Consider the following 16,277-nt stretch of genomic DNA (forward strand, 5'->3'; position numbering starts at 1 on the left):
AAACTTTGTAATTGATTCATGGCCATGTGATATGCACTAGCCACCCCCTCCTATCTCCTGTACTAGGGGGCTCCATGGCAAAAGACAGAAGTGGCCTCAGCTGTGATGTGCCCAGGGCATGCAGAGTGCCCACGATTCATGGCAGCCCCACACCCTGGAGATGTCCCATTGCACAGGGCCAGCAGCCGTGCTGTTGCTCCAGCATACAAAGCTCTGTACACCCTGGTGCCACTCATGTATCATTGCTCCTATGGATTGCAGAGCAATAAGAGACAGCAGAATCTGATGCAGGGTGTTCCACAAACACTATTGGCTCTGCATGAGTACTCAGAAGGAAGAACCACCACATGTCCTACTGCTGCCATGAAATACTGTCCCTGGCCCTTCCGTGGGCAGCGTTACAGACTGAATCGCTAGCCCTTCCAGAACACCTGGCACTGTCTGAGCTCATAGCAAATAAACATCACTACTTTGCTTCATTCCTGATTCATTATTACTCTAAAGTGAGCCTGAAGAAAGTTCCTACAGGCCTTGCTAACAAGTCATTAAATGGGCTTTTATTATGCAGCAGAATGCCATATTCTGCAGGGCAAACACTGTCAGGAGAAGTGCAGGATCTGTTGGGGGTTTTCCTGCTATCCAGAAATTGCTTTTGTTGTGATGATTTATTTAGACTCCATGAAATCAATATGGTTTCAGTGCTAACCCTTCTGTTACCAGCTCTGCCAAAGCAGTGCAGAGACAAAGCAGAAAGCAATGCACTGAAACACAACACACTCAGTCCTAACTCTCCCTCACAACAGAAATGATGGACTGTTGGCGGTTTGGTCTCTATCGCTCTGACCCCTATCTTCATTCCCAGGACCTGTTGGAGAGCGACTGAGAAGAATCCAGCATGCTGCTCCGGTAGCTCTGTTAAAAGTGTGTCCATTATGGAGTTTGTGTGGCTACTAGGGATGGGAAAAGCCCATCGATTGTTTGCTGCGTGTCTGTGAGCTTGCCCGAGGGAGCTTACACTAGTTCACAGGAGTTATGTGAAATTCCTCCTTGTCAATAAGAGCACCCCGTACAACCCGAGAGGGCTCACACTGCTAGGCTGGCTCACAAGTCCTGCACAACTGCAGGAATTCAACTGAGTAAAGCAGCGGTGCTCCTTGGGTGGGAACACCAGTTAATGACTCCGGCTCATTGCCCAAGTTGACCTTCCTTGGTAGCTGTCATTAAAGGGGGATGTCAATCATGGTAATTTGCAACACCTGGCACCAGGTGGATATTTCACCATTGTTGATTGAGGCTGTGTGGCACAGGGCAATGGCTGAAGCCTTTTCTCCAAACTTCAGGCTGCCTGCCCTCTAGGGCTGGAAGTGGAGAGATGGGGAAACCAGGAGAAAGGAATGAGGGTGAGGCCTAGAGAAGAGGAGAGAGAATGGAAACTGCAGAGGTTTTTATGTCTTGCTGTCATATTGGAGAGTGCACCTCCTGCAAGCTCACCAAGCAATTTCAGACAATATCCGTTATTTAATACCAGAAATTCAAGTAAAAAAAATCTCAAGATTATTCTGTCCTCATCTGCAAGTGCAAAGTACTTCAGTGGGAAGGAAAAACCCAATGTACATCTACAAACTGGGGGAATAACAGACTAGGTGGTAGTACTAGGGGGTTATAGGTGATCACAAATTGAATATGGGTCAACAGTATGATGCAGTTGATAAAGAGGCTAATATTCTTGGATGTATTAACCGGAGTGTCATCTGTAAGACACGGGCAGTAACTGTCCTGCTCTACTAGGCACTGGTGAAGCCTTAGCTAGAGCACAGTGTCCCATTTTAAGCACCACAATTTAAGAAAGATGTCTGTCTGTCCATCCATCATTTTGCTGCTCCCGGGCATATACAGGGGGAGCAGGGACAATGTTGCCCAGTGGGATTTTGGCCAGCCTGTCCACAGGGGTGGTATGGGGAGAGCAGAAAGTTTCTTTCTGTCTCTCCCCCACTGAGCATGCATGCAGGGGCTGCTCAGAATCTGGCCCTTTCCCCTGCTTTTCACCCCCAGACCACTGACCGATCCCTGTGTCCTGGCAAAGCCCCACTGGGTCCAATTGCAGGTCGGGGACTCGAACTAATCATAGGGTACGGTCAGTTTCCAAATGAACCTTGAATTCCGCCTCCCCTTGGTAGCCAATCAACTGCTTGGCATCTGGCTCTGGAATTTCATCTGTCTTGTTTCTCTCTGTGGCAGGGCTTTCAGCTAGAGCTCCCCTCCCCCACGGTCTCCCCTCCCCCCATATTGTAACGCAACATAAACAACCCGCATGTTAAATCTAAAATAAAGGTTTTATTAGGTGACTATTGCTAAAGATCATAGGATAATTCTGGTTATGCAATTAATTCATAATCTATGGGGAAAGACATCCTCACATTTCACAAATATTACTGGCTACATCTGATGACACTTACCAATGCTATAATTACAGAAGAATCTCTCTCTTGGAGAAAGAATGAAGCCCAAGCACCAGCTATGGAAGGCTTGTCATGAGGAACATGGCTGGAGGAACATGCAAAAGGGGCCAACTGAAATAACCCCTCCATCGAACACTACTTGGAGAGTTTGACGAAGTGGGGCTGGTTTTAATGTTCCCTTTGAATATTGTGTGGGGGCCTCAGCTCTGGCTGACCCTCTGTCACCTGGCAACTAATGGCCAGGCCCTTGCCCCCTGCAAGGGGATGCTAAAGGTGTTGGAGACAGAGAGATCAGGTGACCTTCTGGCCTGGGAAAGAGACACAGCCAGAGAGGAGGGGCTGGAGGGGGTTGGGGAGTTTTTGGCAGCTGGCTGGGAAATGGAGGGGAGCCCTGAGGAGGCTCGGGCCTCCCAGCGGGGCTGTGGCCTCCCTGGGGCCCCAGATGGACCTAACTAAGGGGGATCTTGTTTTCTGTACTGGCAAGACCTGTTTTGGACTGTTCCTGTCATCGAATAAACCTCTGTTTTACTGGCTGGCTGAGAGTCATGTCTGACTGCAAGGTGGGGGTGCAGGACCCTCTGGCTTCCCCAGGACCCCGACTGGGTGGACTTGCTGGGGGAAGCGCACGGAAGGGCACATGCTGAATGCTATGTGTGAGCTTCCTGCCCTAAAGATAGTCTGCTCCAAGGGAGAGGAGGCTCCCCAAAGTCCTGACTGGCTTTGTGGGGAGCAGTTCCAGACCATCGCCCGGGGACTCTGTGACAGAGAGGGAAGACTTAAGGGACTGAACAACACCGAAGATTCAAAGAGTGTCCCATGGTAGACAGGGATGGCGGAGCCAGTTCATGGCCAAGTGTTGGCTGATGGCGCCGGAAGGATTCTGATTCTGAGATTCAGACACATTCTTTTTCTTGCTCTTCAATTATATCAGAAAGTTAACCAAAGAATTCCCGTCTGTCAGTGACACTGGGGAACCCATTTCAGGCTGGCCGGCATACGCACAGGGTTTAACTGAAGGAATATGCACTGTGGGTATTAAGCAGATGTGATTCTGTGTTATGAAAATGAGTGGTAGGAAACTGGATGAGACAAGAAAACTGCCAGGTAGAGTTGAGTAGTTCCAGCCCACAGACTGAGACGGAGATGACATCCTTATTCCACCCACACACCCCGTCCTAGCAAGAGTTAGCATCTGCTAAACATTGCAGGTGCTTGGCAGAGCTCGTTATTTTTGCATGTACAGTGCTGAAGGATGGCACAGGCTGGAAGCCTGGTAGGCACAGCAGGTTATTGTTTGGAGTGGCACCAGCGTAACTGCAGGTAACTGCGCTGGCCTCAGATGACTGACACCCCCCACATACCGCAGTGTCCCCAGTCTAGCCGAGGTCAGAGAGTATGAGTGTGTTCACTGAGGTTTTGTCATCTAGTCCCTACTGCTCAGATGGCCAAACCGCCAGTCCTAGGGCCAGTGAACAGATGGAGCACTGCAGTGTTCCCTCCCTGGCACCAATCCCTGTGGCGCGATCTCTGCCCCCTCCTCGTCTCTCTCATTCCCACCCCTGGGGGCAGGTGCTGGAGCAGCACAAAGGGGGCAGGGGGCGGGGCGGCAGTGTCTGGCCATCCCAAGGTTTGCCCAGAGCTCTTTGCTCTCACAGTCCCACACACCTGCAGCTGTAGCTATTTTGATTTATTACTTATTGTGCTTCAGCCGGGGGCAGGGAACAGAGATTGAGGACGCCATGTGTGCTCCCCCAGAGCCTCGGGCCCCTACCTCTCTGCCAGGGGGAGCTCCCACACTCCTAGTTTTCAGGACTGGGGGGCTGGAAGGGAGTGCAGTAGAGATTCACAAGCTGGGAATTCCCCCAATCGGTTAAAGCAGTTTTACACCAATTGGATCCTGCGCAGGGATTCAGGCTCTGGCCCCATACGGCTGCTCTGTAATACGCTGCATCAGCTCTGCCTGGTGAAACAGCAGCTGCCATCTGCAGGCAGAGACCTGGAAATTTAAAGGTGCACAACAGGAACAAAGCCATACCCAGCAGTTACATCACCACGTGCACCCCAGTCTCAGAGCCAGTTTGAATTAACGGAGTAGTCTGAGCACCAAGCAAGTGCTAAAAATCAAAAGGATTTGAACTATTGCAGTCCCTTCAGGTCGTTCTTTGGCAAGTCTCCCAAGATGGCCCTGCTCTGTTCCCTCCATGATATAGAGGTGCACACCCTTGAGTTCTCATTTGGTTTCAGAAACATCTCAGGTTTGATGAACTCTTCTCAAATCACGGGCGGGGTGGTTTCCTGGCAGGCTTCCAGGGTCCTTGGCTCTAGGGAAGCCTGGAAGCCCTTAGAACCCTGCAAATCTGGGCTCCAGGCTCCTCAAGCTGGGGTTCCAGCCCCCTGAATAGGAACAAACCAAATTTCCAAATATCAAAATGTCCTGGATCCGGAAATCCTGAGTGTCAGCCAAGCCTTTTGGCAACAGTGCTCTGACACACATTGCATTAACTCAGCAATGACCCTTCTAACAGACTTTGGAGAGGCAGTGGCTGAACTCCAGACCGAGGATCTCTTAGCCGGTGTGTGAGATTCAGGGTTTTACAGGCACAAAACATGCCAGACTAAAATGAACAATCTTGCAGGAGAAATGAATCTGAATGAATGCTGCCAGCTTCAGAGCTCCCGCTGCTCACGATGGGCTTAGAAGACATGCACTAAGTTGGTGACTGACTCATGACTTTGACTGTGCAGAGAGCATGTTACATTATTTGGTGTCATGGAAGGGAAGAGAACGATATTCTTTGCTCTCCTCAAACTCCTATCCACTCAGCCAACCTCAGCTCACTTTTCTTTCTCTACAGGTCATCAGTCAAACCACTCAGAAGACTAGGCACAGGGGCAGAGCCTGGATACATGGCTTATTTTGTTGTCCAGGTGCAAGAATATCTGGTCTCACTTTTGGACAGAACCCGAGTTAAAGAAGTGGTAGAAAGCCTCAGCCACTTCAAGTGTGAGCACCCTTGACCTTTGGGACTAGTCAGACTAACTTTCAGTGTCATTAACAAACTAGGCACATTTGGGTGTCTTTTGTTCACTATATTGCAGGTCCAAGATTTATGTTGTTTGTTTGTTTTTCGCTTTTCTGTTTCTAGTCACAGAGCAGTGTATCCACATCCTAATGTGGCTTGTTCTATAGCTGACTGCCCTTATGAACAGGGATGCTCTGTCAGTGCCGCTTCTGCAGCACCACAGACAAATGACTGCCTCCCTGCCCGCATCAGGAGGTAAATTCACAAGAACCTGTGAAGGCGCAAATGAGACCCTGTGGGGCCTGTGGAACAGCTTTATCCATGGAGAGGCTCATGTCATTTGCATTATTCATGAGTTCTTGGGATCAGATGAACAGTGTTAACCTCAGCAGCCTTTGTCTTGTCTTGGATTTCCCCAGTGTTAGATGTTGGTTCGGAATAAAACCCAGCGATGGACGTGGCTACACCTACTACTTATCCAAACATCCACCTCAGCTGTGGGAAGATTCATCTCCTGCAATTGATGGGAATTGTGAACTTGCTAGCCTGGCCTGGGAATTTCACTCCCCTAAGTCAGTAGCTTCACCTTTGCCAATGTTCAAATCTGCCCTGAATAAGTTACAATTGTTATTGCTGAATCTCTTCTCAACATTCAGCTTCCTTTTTGCCTCTCACACTGCTTGCCAATTGCAGAAAAAACATTAATCCTGCTATGCAACCAAAATAATTTATGAAAGTTTCTTAGCCAAATGTTACATTGCATAGGGTGTGTGCAGTATGCATTGAACATGTTAAACGCTACATAGACACACACACACAGAGAAGGTGAATGTTCCATGCATAAAGGCAGTGACATAGCTTAACAAGAAAATGATGACTAGAAAGGCAGTGTTGCCTAAGAGCGGACAAGGCACTGAAGCGGGAGTCAAGAGACCCAGCTGAAATGAGAACTGGGCACTGAAATACCATTCATGCTTTTGAAAAAACAACTTTTTAATTAAAAGAAAATAATTGGGCCATATGACTAGCTCCATATCACACTGTAAGAGTAAGACAGCTCCTGTTTGTGTTGTCCCCAATATCTGGATTCAATATTTAACACTATTAAATGTCACAGTGTGCATGTAAATGCAAACCAAGTCTTCAGAAGCTTTTCGCATTTATCAGAATTGTATGTTATTTTTCTATTTGTCTTTTATCCAGTTTATGTTAACTACATATAAACAAGCTGCATGCTTAAGCCCCTTAGAAGCCTAAAGTATATTCTATTTCTCAGAATACTGGGTGTTTTGCCGTGAAGCTGCCTTGGCTGGCTGGCTGCTTGAAGTTGTCACAATCCGTGGACAAGCTATGTTCCCCCTTGAAAAGCTGATGTTTGAGAGAGATGCATTTTTCTAATCAGTGCTGAGTTCAAAACTATTAAAACATTAGATCCAGTAAAGGAAAAACAGCTTTGTTTGGACAACTGGCGTTTCTAAAAAAACCCAGCTTTTCCCTGAGCTATTTATTGGTGACAGTTTCTGAAAACTAAAATTCCTTCTTCTTACCAGTCAGAGTTAGCATTTGAGGGACAGTCTCCCACTGCTTTGCTTCCTGTAGCTGGACACAGCGGGTATGGAATACAGCTGGTCGAGAATTTTCTGATGAAACTTTTTTTGGTCAGAAAAAATGCCAATTTGTGGAATCCAGAACGGTTCCCGGGTCAGTGTCAGTTTTAATTAATTTTCTGTTTTGAAAACACAACCTCTGGTGATTCCCCCATGCTGGGATGCCTCCGCTGCTTCCTGAAGCGGCTTTCCAGACTCTTGGAATGCAAACAAGCTGACCTGGAGCAGAAGATCTGGCCTGAGATGCTATTCAGTCAGCCTAACAGACCCGCACAAATGTGGGGAAAAGGATAAAACTTATCAGGAAATGTTACATGTCTGAACTTTGCAAGACTGTGTCAGAAATGTGTTCTTGTCACACTGTCACCCTCAGACCTGTCTCCTCCTTGCTCTTTGGGTTTATCCCCTCTGCCTGCCACAGGCCTTGAGATACACAGTGCTGGAGGAAGACAAGCCATGTCTGCTTGAGACTATGAATGGAGGGGTCAGACTCCAGGAACTCCTTACCCGGCCTCCCCTCTCTTTAGAGGGATTCTTGCCTCTTTGGGGACATCTGCATCAAGTTACCCATAGAAGAGCAGTCACCCTGAAAACAAGATTTGCTAAAGACAGGGAGAAAATGGAGTCAAACCAAAGAATTGATTTGCACAGCAGTGACAGCACACCTCATGTGACTGATTTCCAATATCGGTCAGGCAGCTGCCCTCGGCTTAGCAACAGAGAAAAGAAGATTTTACCTCTCTAGAAATCAAGTCCCTTTTTCACCTCTCCCTTGTCAACCTCACAGCCTCCCCTGGTCTGTCTGGAGGAGTCTCCTGCTTCTGTCCTTCACCCTATGTGCTTGTCAAATCCATGTATCAGAGTTCATCACCACCTCAGGGTGAGGTTACATCAACATTTTTGAGGAGGAGTGTATGCTTCACACTGGATGCCTGATCCAACACCACTGTCTCTGTCGCCCATGTGCCCTGGGTAAGGATTGCACGTCAGTCCCCAGACATCAGTGTAAACAAAATCTTGTTTGCAGCAAAAATCACCAAAATGAAAACATATACAAGGGAAGCTCCACTGGGGAGTTGCTTGCTTGGGAAGCTGTTGGCCTCATCTCCACTTGGGCAAAGGCAGACCTCATTAAGAGCACATTGCAGGGAGGTGAGACCTATCTTGAGAACTGTTCTTTAAACCTAGTTTACTGGCTGCCAGGCAAGTTCTTAAATTCTTATCCCTTCTCATAAAAGCAAGCAGTCATGAGCCCATGCCATGATACTGAATGCATTGTAACCCCCTGTGCCACACCACTCAGCCTCCTGCCCATCTCAGTTCAACAGCTATAGAACCAAGCACTGGCCATTCATTATTTTGATACTACACTGCTGAAGAAATATCATGTCCTCTGTGAAATTATTCAGTCACATGTATGCTTTCTCCACTCCCCTGAGCAACAGCAGTCAGTGTTCTTGGAGGGGAAGGGGAGAAAAGAAAAGTATTCTCCTTTTCATGACAGCACTGCAGTGCTCTGTTAATGCAAAGCTTTGTAGATGAAGGATTAGAAAGAAAAGAGACTCCTTGAAATCCCTAATTAAATATAGCTATCCTAACTTAGCAAACTGGAACACTGTGTTCTAACTTTGCCAACTGGTAGCTCTGGGGCTTATTCTCTGAAAGGATGGACTGACTGATAGGCAGATTCCAAATCTAATACTATTAGCTGGTACTCAGTCGGAGACACAAGTAATGAGAGATTGCTTGAAACACCCCCAAAGAAGTAATGTGGAATTATTTCATCCAAACAAATCTATGAATATTTATTCTTTCAGAAATCTTTGTGAATAGTCAAGCAAACGAAAGGCGGTAGGGTTCAGCAAAAGGCTGCATTCAAGATGTGGTGAATTGTAATGAGAGATGAAAACATGTAGACTGGAGCTTTAAACGGGGTAGTCTGGCTCCATTGCAACAGCTCAAATATTTTTTAACTGGGAACCTTTCACCAAGGATCTTTAATTCAGCCCCACTGTACAGTCAACTTCCAACTAAAAACATCAGGAAAAGACTGCTCATGAGCTGGCAGAGAGCTACAAAGATCTGCCAGTCCCCAAAGATTAAAGTGGACTGTGCAAGCCACAGCCCATCACTGCAATACTGCTGACCATTGCCTGATCTGGACGGTCACTGGGGTTAGCAAGTACTTGTATAGGCTGGTGGACCTGCCTAAGCCAAACAATCAGCCAGGCCCAGTTTAGTTTCTTGCCTCAGGGCCCAATTTATTCATTAGCATACAGCTGCCAAAATGTGGAACAATATCAACAGCTTTGCACTCAGCTAAGATTATAGGACCCTCCAGCTCCCTGTGGTTTAATGGGCTGGACCTTCCCCCAGTTTAAGGAAGGCCACAGAGCCTGCAACCACAGCAGCTTGAACTCCCACCCCTCACCTGTTCCCAACAACCCTCAGCAAGCCGGGGCCCTCCTTTATATGATCCCCTGGCTGGGCTACATCAACCCAATCAGGAGATGCTGTCCAGATGATTCCCAGCACCTGCCTGCTGGGCTTGTCTGCAAACAGGGCTGGCTGCTCCCCAGCCCCCCGGCTCAAAAGGGGTACACAACCCTGTTACAATTTGCTTGAATAAAATGCACGTTCAGTGCTAGATTCTGCCAAGGCAGCCTGGCTTACAGGAGCTGCTCTGTCTTTGACCCTTTTCATTAGTTTTCTATTTTTGTTTACACAGCAAAAGTCACACAGCAAAAGTCACACAAAACTATTCAAAGAGGATAAGTTGGCACATTGGCACATTCCTGCCAATGTGTGCATAGGAATTCTGGCTCTGGGAGGGTTTGTCAAGTGATGCTGAAATGACTTACACAGAATTAAACAGCACATACTCAAAGCCTTGGTAGCAATAAACGCTTTGTGAGCAGTACAGTCTGGGCACATCAAAGCCAACAAACACAGACATCCTAATGCACACTGAATTCTGTTCATGAAAAACTCAGGAACAAAAAAGAGATAAAAGACTAGTAACTTGTCCTCTTTGAATAGTTTGCTCAGTTATGGGGAACTGCAGACAGCAGAGAAATTTAATAAACTCACCTTTTACTTAAAGCCTAGGAACCAGGTGAAGTGAGTTAATGGCCTTGTTCCTAGTATGAAATCACAACATATAAATCACCCCATCCTCACCTCACAGGGACTAATATCACCAAATTCACAGGAGAATTTAGAATAGGTCAAACCTGGGTAAGAGTGTAAAACATGGATTTCTCTTAATGAAGCCAGGCTTGGAGTTCATTTTTTTGCATTTGACAAGCAGGTTTTTAATTTTCACTTACCCATTCAAGTATTCTAACACTCTTTGCAGAGAGACACAGGGTGCTGGGTTTTTTAATTACCTAATTACCCACTCTGTATGCTGTACTTTACTAGAAATAACTTTGTCCTGGAAGGTTTGAAAAGCTGGCTGATTGATATTCTTCCTTCAGCAGAGAGGCTGTGGTTTCATAGTTCAGTATAATTTCAAGGTGAGAAAGTCAAAGTTTCAAGAATTGATGCAGCTCAGGCTGGTTTTGCTGCAGATGTTTGGGCCTGCTCCTACTGGTATGTATCCATGAGAGTTTTACCACCAATTTCAATGGGACCAGGAGTTGGTCTTGATGAAGGATAAACCAGAGAGAATACATTGGCACTGTTTCCAGCTGGCCAGCGACTAGGAGTATCTCACTGTTGCTTCTGAGTTTCAGAATTACTTTCCCCCCCCCCATTACATTAAATGGTATAAAATAATGAGGGGTAACCCTGAAGTCAGGTTGAGTGGGGAGAAGAATCCAAAATCTGAACTCCCCAAGCTGCCTGGGTCTGCAAAATGAGGTGGGAAATATTTTGAGAGTAGGTTTTTTTCCTCACAAGGTTTCTGGGACTTCACTTTCTGCCGGGGCTAGAAATAGCACAAGAGCAGACTCACCTACTGTCAGGATATCGTGGAACAGGTCAGGGTTCCTTTGGATCCTGCCTTCTGCTCAGCAGGGTGTAACTTCCCTATTCTTGTCCCAGAGATGGCAGGGCCTCCACCCTCTCACCCATTCCTGGCAGGGTCAGCAGGGCAGCTTGGAAGGGAAATTCTAACCACAACGTAACCCCCAGTTACATGCCAGACAGTTGGAGATTCCCAAGCTATAACACGAACTCACAGTATATCATCAACAGAGTAATTGTATTAAGCAGGAAGTACATATGACAGAACAAGGAAAATCAATACTCTCAGGGTTACTGGTACCCTTCCCAGGCTGGTAATAGCCATGAATTTCCCCAAGGTTCCAGTCCCATGATCTGATACAGCAAGATTGAAATGTCCCATTGGTACGTGTACTCCACGGGGGACCTTGCTAAACTGGTAAATGACATCTTCTGTTGCAGTGATAAGGAACTTGGCCCCAAAAAGTCACACATGGGATAAGACGGTAAGACACTCCAGAGCTTTAATAGACAATAGAGAATGAAATCCCCAAGCATTCTCTGGAGGACACCGTGCAGGGAATAGGGGTCTCCCAGGTAACTAACGGATGGTGCACTCCCAACTCCACGACTGACCCTCAGGTGGAGAGCTCAGTCTGGACTTCTCAGCAGCTAAGGAGGGGCTGGCATTTGCAGCTGGCAGGTGTCCTCTTTAGACAGGAGTCAGGCTGCTCCCGTGCCGAGATTGCTGCTCACCACAAAGGGATGCGGGGCTCAGGGGAAGACGATGAGAACGCCTAGGTCAGAGCTCAGACTCGCTCGCAGCAGGCAGGTGTCCTGGCCTGGCGGCCGGAGCAGCGCTGGCCTCATGGTGACTGGCTCCAACACAATCCGACAAACTGGGAATTACCTTGAAGAGGGAAAGGACCAAGGTGAGGATGTTGCTGCCAGGAACCCAGAGGCCAGTTCTCAGGGGGACCCTGCATGCACGCTGGCACCCCCCCACCCAGTCTCTCCCAGTACTCCTGGGGGCGGGCGTCTCACTGACCTTATTGGTCAGGCTAGTGCTTCTTTCCCAGGCTTCTCCTGTCCATCATCCGAACTCAATCTCACTCCCTCTCAGACACTGCTCTCCTCTGAGCAGGCAGCTGGCGGCCACCCTCGCACCTGCCACCCTCCCCAGCCAGCAGGGCCCTATCGCTGGAATAGGGCCTCTCCTCTCTCCCTCGTGGTTGCCTGGCAACCGGGACTCTACCTCCAGGGCCTTGTGCCTCTCCCTGAGCTAGGAGTGCAGAGGCACCCAACTCCCCGGGGTTACAAACACAGAGATAATTGTCCTGTGTGTTTGTTTGTCTGGCTGTCAGAATAATGCCACGCAGAGGTTTTAAAAGGATATTTATTTCCTAATAGTTCTACAGATGGGGTAATTTTAGAGCTGATGGGCTGTATTAATCCCTGGTGAAACTACTGAAGACATGGAAGTTACAGCAGGGATTCATTTAGCTCAGTGTGTTTCTGTTTAGCTGATACTTTGCTGCCCCAAATACATGTTTTCGAGATGCATTAAAATAATGGATTTGAAGAAAGAGATTGATAATTAAAAGTAAATTCATTCTTGGTGTTCTAATGATGTATGAGAGCTTCGTTCTTGTGATTTATGAAGTCCTCCACGCTACTTGATTGAACTGCAGTTTTGTAATGAGCCTATTTATTATCCCCTAGTGAAAAACCCTGAAAAGTTTCATATCCTGTTTTGTTTGGTACTGTACAATCAAACCACCAGCTGCAGATCACACAGATTTATTACAAACTCCTAGTTAACAATGATGAACAGGTTAGGTAACAGGAACATTTATCACTCATTTTTAGCAGATGGCTCACTCTCCTTTTGAAGCTAGAGATGTAAGCCTCAGAGCCCAGCTGGGGTTACTTTCTATGCTGGATTATGGAACATTAAGATGGGGAAAGGCACAGAAAATTAAGCCTGTATTTTTAGCCGCTCATGCTGACCTCACTTTGTGCTTTCTAATCTCATGGTCAGGAAGACTAAGGAAGAGCTGAAAAAGGACTCGGGTTCTGATGTGCCAATCAGTCCCGTACTTGCTTGGCTTTCAGTAAGGGAGTGCCTCATGACACTAGAGACGGTCGGGAATTTTTCAATTAAACGTGTGTTCATTGCACATGCTGTGCGGTATTTTGGCTCTGTGACGTAGGGCCTGGCAAGCACCAGGTGGCTCAGAGGCCTGTGAAAAAGGGATGAATGGGAGAATACAAGAACGATGCAGACTTTACTGTACCTCCAGAAAAGCTAAGTTTGCATTTTGAGTGTTGCTGGCTTGAATTCAATGAATCTCCCAATTTGAGAAAATGTTACCTCCCTCCCCAACATTTCCTTTGATATTTTTTACACAAAAAATTCCAGGGTCTGGATTTGAACTGATTTTCTGCTTGGAAGTTAAGCTAAATAAAAGCAGCTTGTTTTTTTTAAAACAAATTAGAAAATAAAATAATACGGTTAAAAGTATCCAAACCAAAAGCTTTGATTGACTGGAACGGATTTTTGTTTGTTTTGCTTTGTTTTTCGGTTTGTGAAGATTTTTGAGATTTCAACTTTTCATCTCAAATAGAGATGGGAATTTTTTTTTTGAAATCTCAAAAATATTCAGGAGTTGGGAAAACTGTTTCCTGCCAACTCTAATTGACTCAAGCATTAAGCACCTGCTTGAGCTGCTCTGAAGCTCATGATAGTTAGTGAGCCTATCCCAGAAAAAAAACTTGAGCATGTGTATGGGGATGTTTGCAGGAGCAAGGCCTTAGACAACAAATGAGCAAGGCCTTGGCACAAATCCATCATGGTAACACACTTGGCGATGGTTGAGCAGCTAGATTGCAATGACCACTGCTTATCCGGAATTGCTGTGTTTTCAGTATGCGTCAGTGCAGATATGCCTAGCACTATGGGATCCTTGACGGGGCCACCACAATGCAAATCAACTTCAGCAATGTCCATATCCTGATATTGCATGGAGAAATCTCCATTGTGCCATTGGATCACCATGGCATAACATAGCCACATATTGAATCTATTGCTTCAAGGTTATGATGAAAATATCACAAAGCAACTGCCAGATGCCATGCCGTCACCTTGTAACTTCATTCAGTAGAGTACTCCCATTCCTGGCTGGTATTCTATTATTGTTTAACAGTGCGATTAATCACGCTTAATTTTTTTTTGTTCAAAATAACACTATATAATCATGGCAGTTTCATTTATTTTGGTAATTTACTTCAAAATACCTGTCAGCAAGTATGTCTGTAACAATACAAACACACACAAAATTTCCCCCAGAAGTAGAGAGTTAAGGAAACTGCTATGACAACCCAGTTCCTGCTTCTCTGCCCCCTCCCTGCCAGAGCCCATCTGGGGGGCCAGACACTCACATTAACTTTCTCCTAGAGCCCAGCTATGCCCCGCCCCCAGCCCATACACTCATACCCCTCACCTCCAGAGCCCACCTGCGAAGGCCCCTGGCCCAGGCACACACGCCCCCACCCTCCTAGAACCCAGGGATCCAGAGGGAGAAACAGCCTGATGCTGGGTTCCAGGATTGCATAGAGTTTCCTGCTTGCTGCCATCTCCTGCCTTCAGGGCTTTCTGGGAACTGCAGCTTCTGGGAACTCTCCAGTTCCCTCCCCCTCCCTCTGGCCTCGTCTTCTATTTGCGAGCTGGGCAGCCAACATCTCTGCAGCATATTTCTGGCAGGGGCAGGGAATTCTGCGTGCCCAACATTAATTCCTCATTGCACATTGGCACAGAATTCCCCCAGGCATACTATGAGGATGATGACTGATAGGTCAGATATAGCGTGATCACTGGTGAAAAGTGTTCACCCACAGGTGACAGGTGTTTTTTGTCTTGTATCATTTTCCTGTGTGAGTTCATTTGAGAGAGTAGTGATTGTCTGGTTTCACAAACAGAGTTGTTATTTAGTGCACTGGATGGAGTACACCACATGTTGTGATAGGCATGTGCAGGACCCATGGATCTTGAAAAATATTTTTTTGTGATATTTTAGGGGTTCAGGCTACAATTGTTTAAGTGGTCGAGCTGCAATTCCCTGCAGTATGAAAAAGGCCCTCTTTAAAACATTTTATTTCATTTATTGTTTCTCAATTTTCAAGTTCTTTTTTTAATTCAACATTTAATTCTGAATATTCCTGGAAGCTTAATAAGACGTTCTCTGCTGTCTGTGGGAAGCTGTTGTTTTCAGAAAATTAAAAAGACCTAAGTCCAGTTTGCAACATCAAAAAAGTTGGAATTTTAGCATCTTATTTGCATACACTGAAATTGTCAAGGATCTAAGCACCTTAAATATTAATCTCAGAAGTTTTGTCTGTTCTTAGTATATTTTTTATTGAAAATTACTTGGCATTTTCTATTAATACTAATCGGATTACCAGCTCACTATTGGAAGGAAATCAAAACAGTCTCAAAGATTTTGATATATTAAATAGAACCTTGTCCAATCTCTTTAGCAAGACAACTACAGTGGAACTTCCCACAGATTCAGTTATATATATATAGGGTATATGTATTATACGAATTAAAAAAGAACCATTTACGCTGGAATGAATATATACAGAAGGGCTTCAGGCAGCAGTGGTGTCCTGGAGGGACACTTGTCTCTCTCACTTTATTCCAGCACAGAGATACCTGTTGAATAATTCACTGTAGTGGAAATACCTATAAGAAAATATTATAGAGACCTTACTAATTTTCAGCTATCATGGACTTTGGGTCTCGGGAAGTGTACCACTGCTTCCATGTGTAATTTAATTTGTTTAGAAACTGTATGAATATCACCATGGAAATATGGAGCCAAATTCTTTGCTGGGGTAAATGGCCACAGCTCCAGTGACTTCTATGGAATTTTACTCACTTATTTCAGTACAATGTTTGGCCAATTGACTCCAATTTATGGTCTAGGAATGCTACCAGAGAATGTGTCACTCCAACAAACTGAAATGGATGCAACAAGGGCACATTTTAAAAGTATTCTACTGGCAAACTGGTATCAGAGAATGAAAAGTGTTGTTGATTATGCAGAATTCTCACTGAAGCAAGTTTCATTTAATTTGGAAATGCCTGCTTGCGAAATCATTATCAAATCCATTCAATTGGCTCTTAAATAGAAATAATCTCATTCTATATCTATGCAGTGCCAGTTGTTTTTAATATA

General features: G+C 45.9%; 1 long non-coding RNA gene across 1 annotated transcript; it reads right to left on the minus strand.

Annotated features, from left to right (window-relative positions):
- Window positions 1-11,543: 11,543 nt before the first annotated feature.
- LOC120404859 lies at window positions 11,544-12,284 on the minus strand. Its single transcript, XR_005598218.1, has 2 exons — window positions 12,086-12,284; window positions 11,544-11,947 (listed from the first exon to the last, which is right to left on the minus strand). It is a non-coding gene; the product is annotated as an uncharacterized LOC120404859 (long non-coding RNA).
- Between the last annotated feature and the right edge of the window lie 3,993 nt (window positions 12,285-16,277).

Source organism: Mauremys reevesii, linkage group 4 (genome assembly GCF_016161935.1).
Source record: "Mauremys reevesii isolate NIE-2019 linkage group 4, ASM1616193v1, whole genome shotgun sequence".
In the NCBI taxonomy this organism is placed as follows: Eukaryota; Metazoa; Chordata; order Testudines; family Geoemydidae; genus Mauremys; species Mauremys reevesii.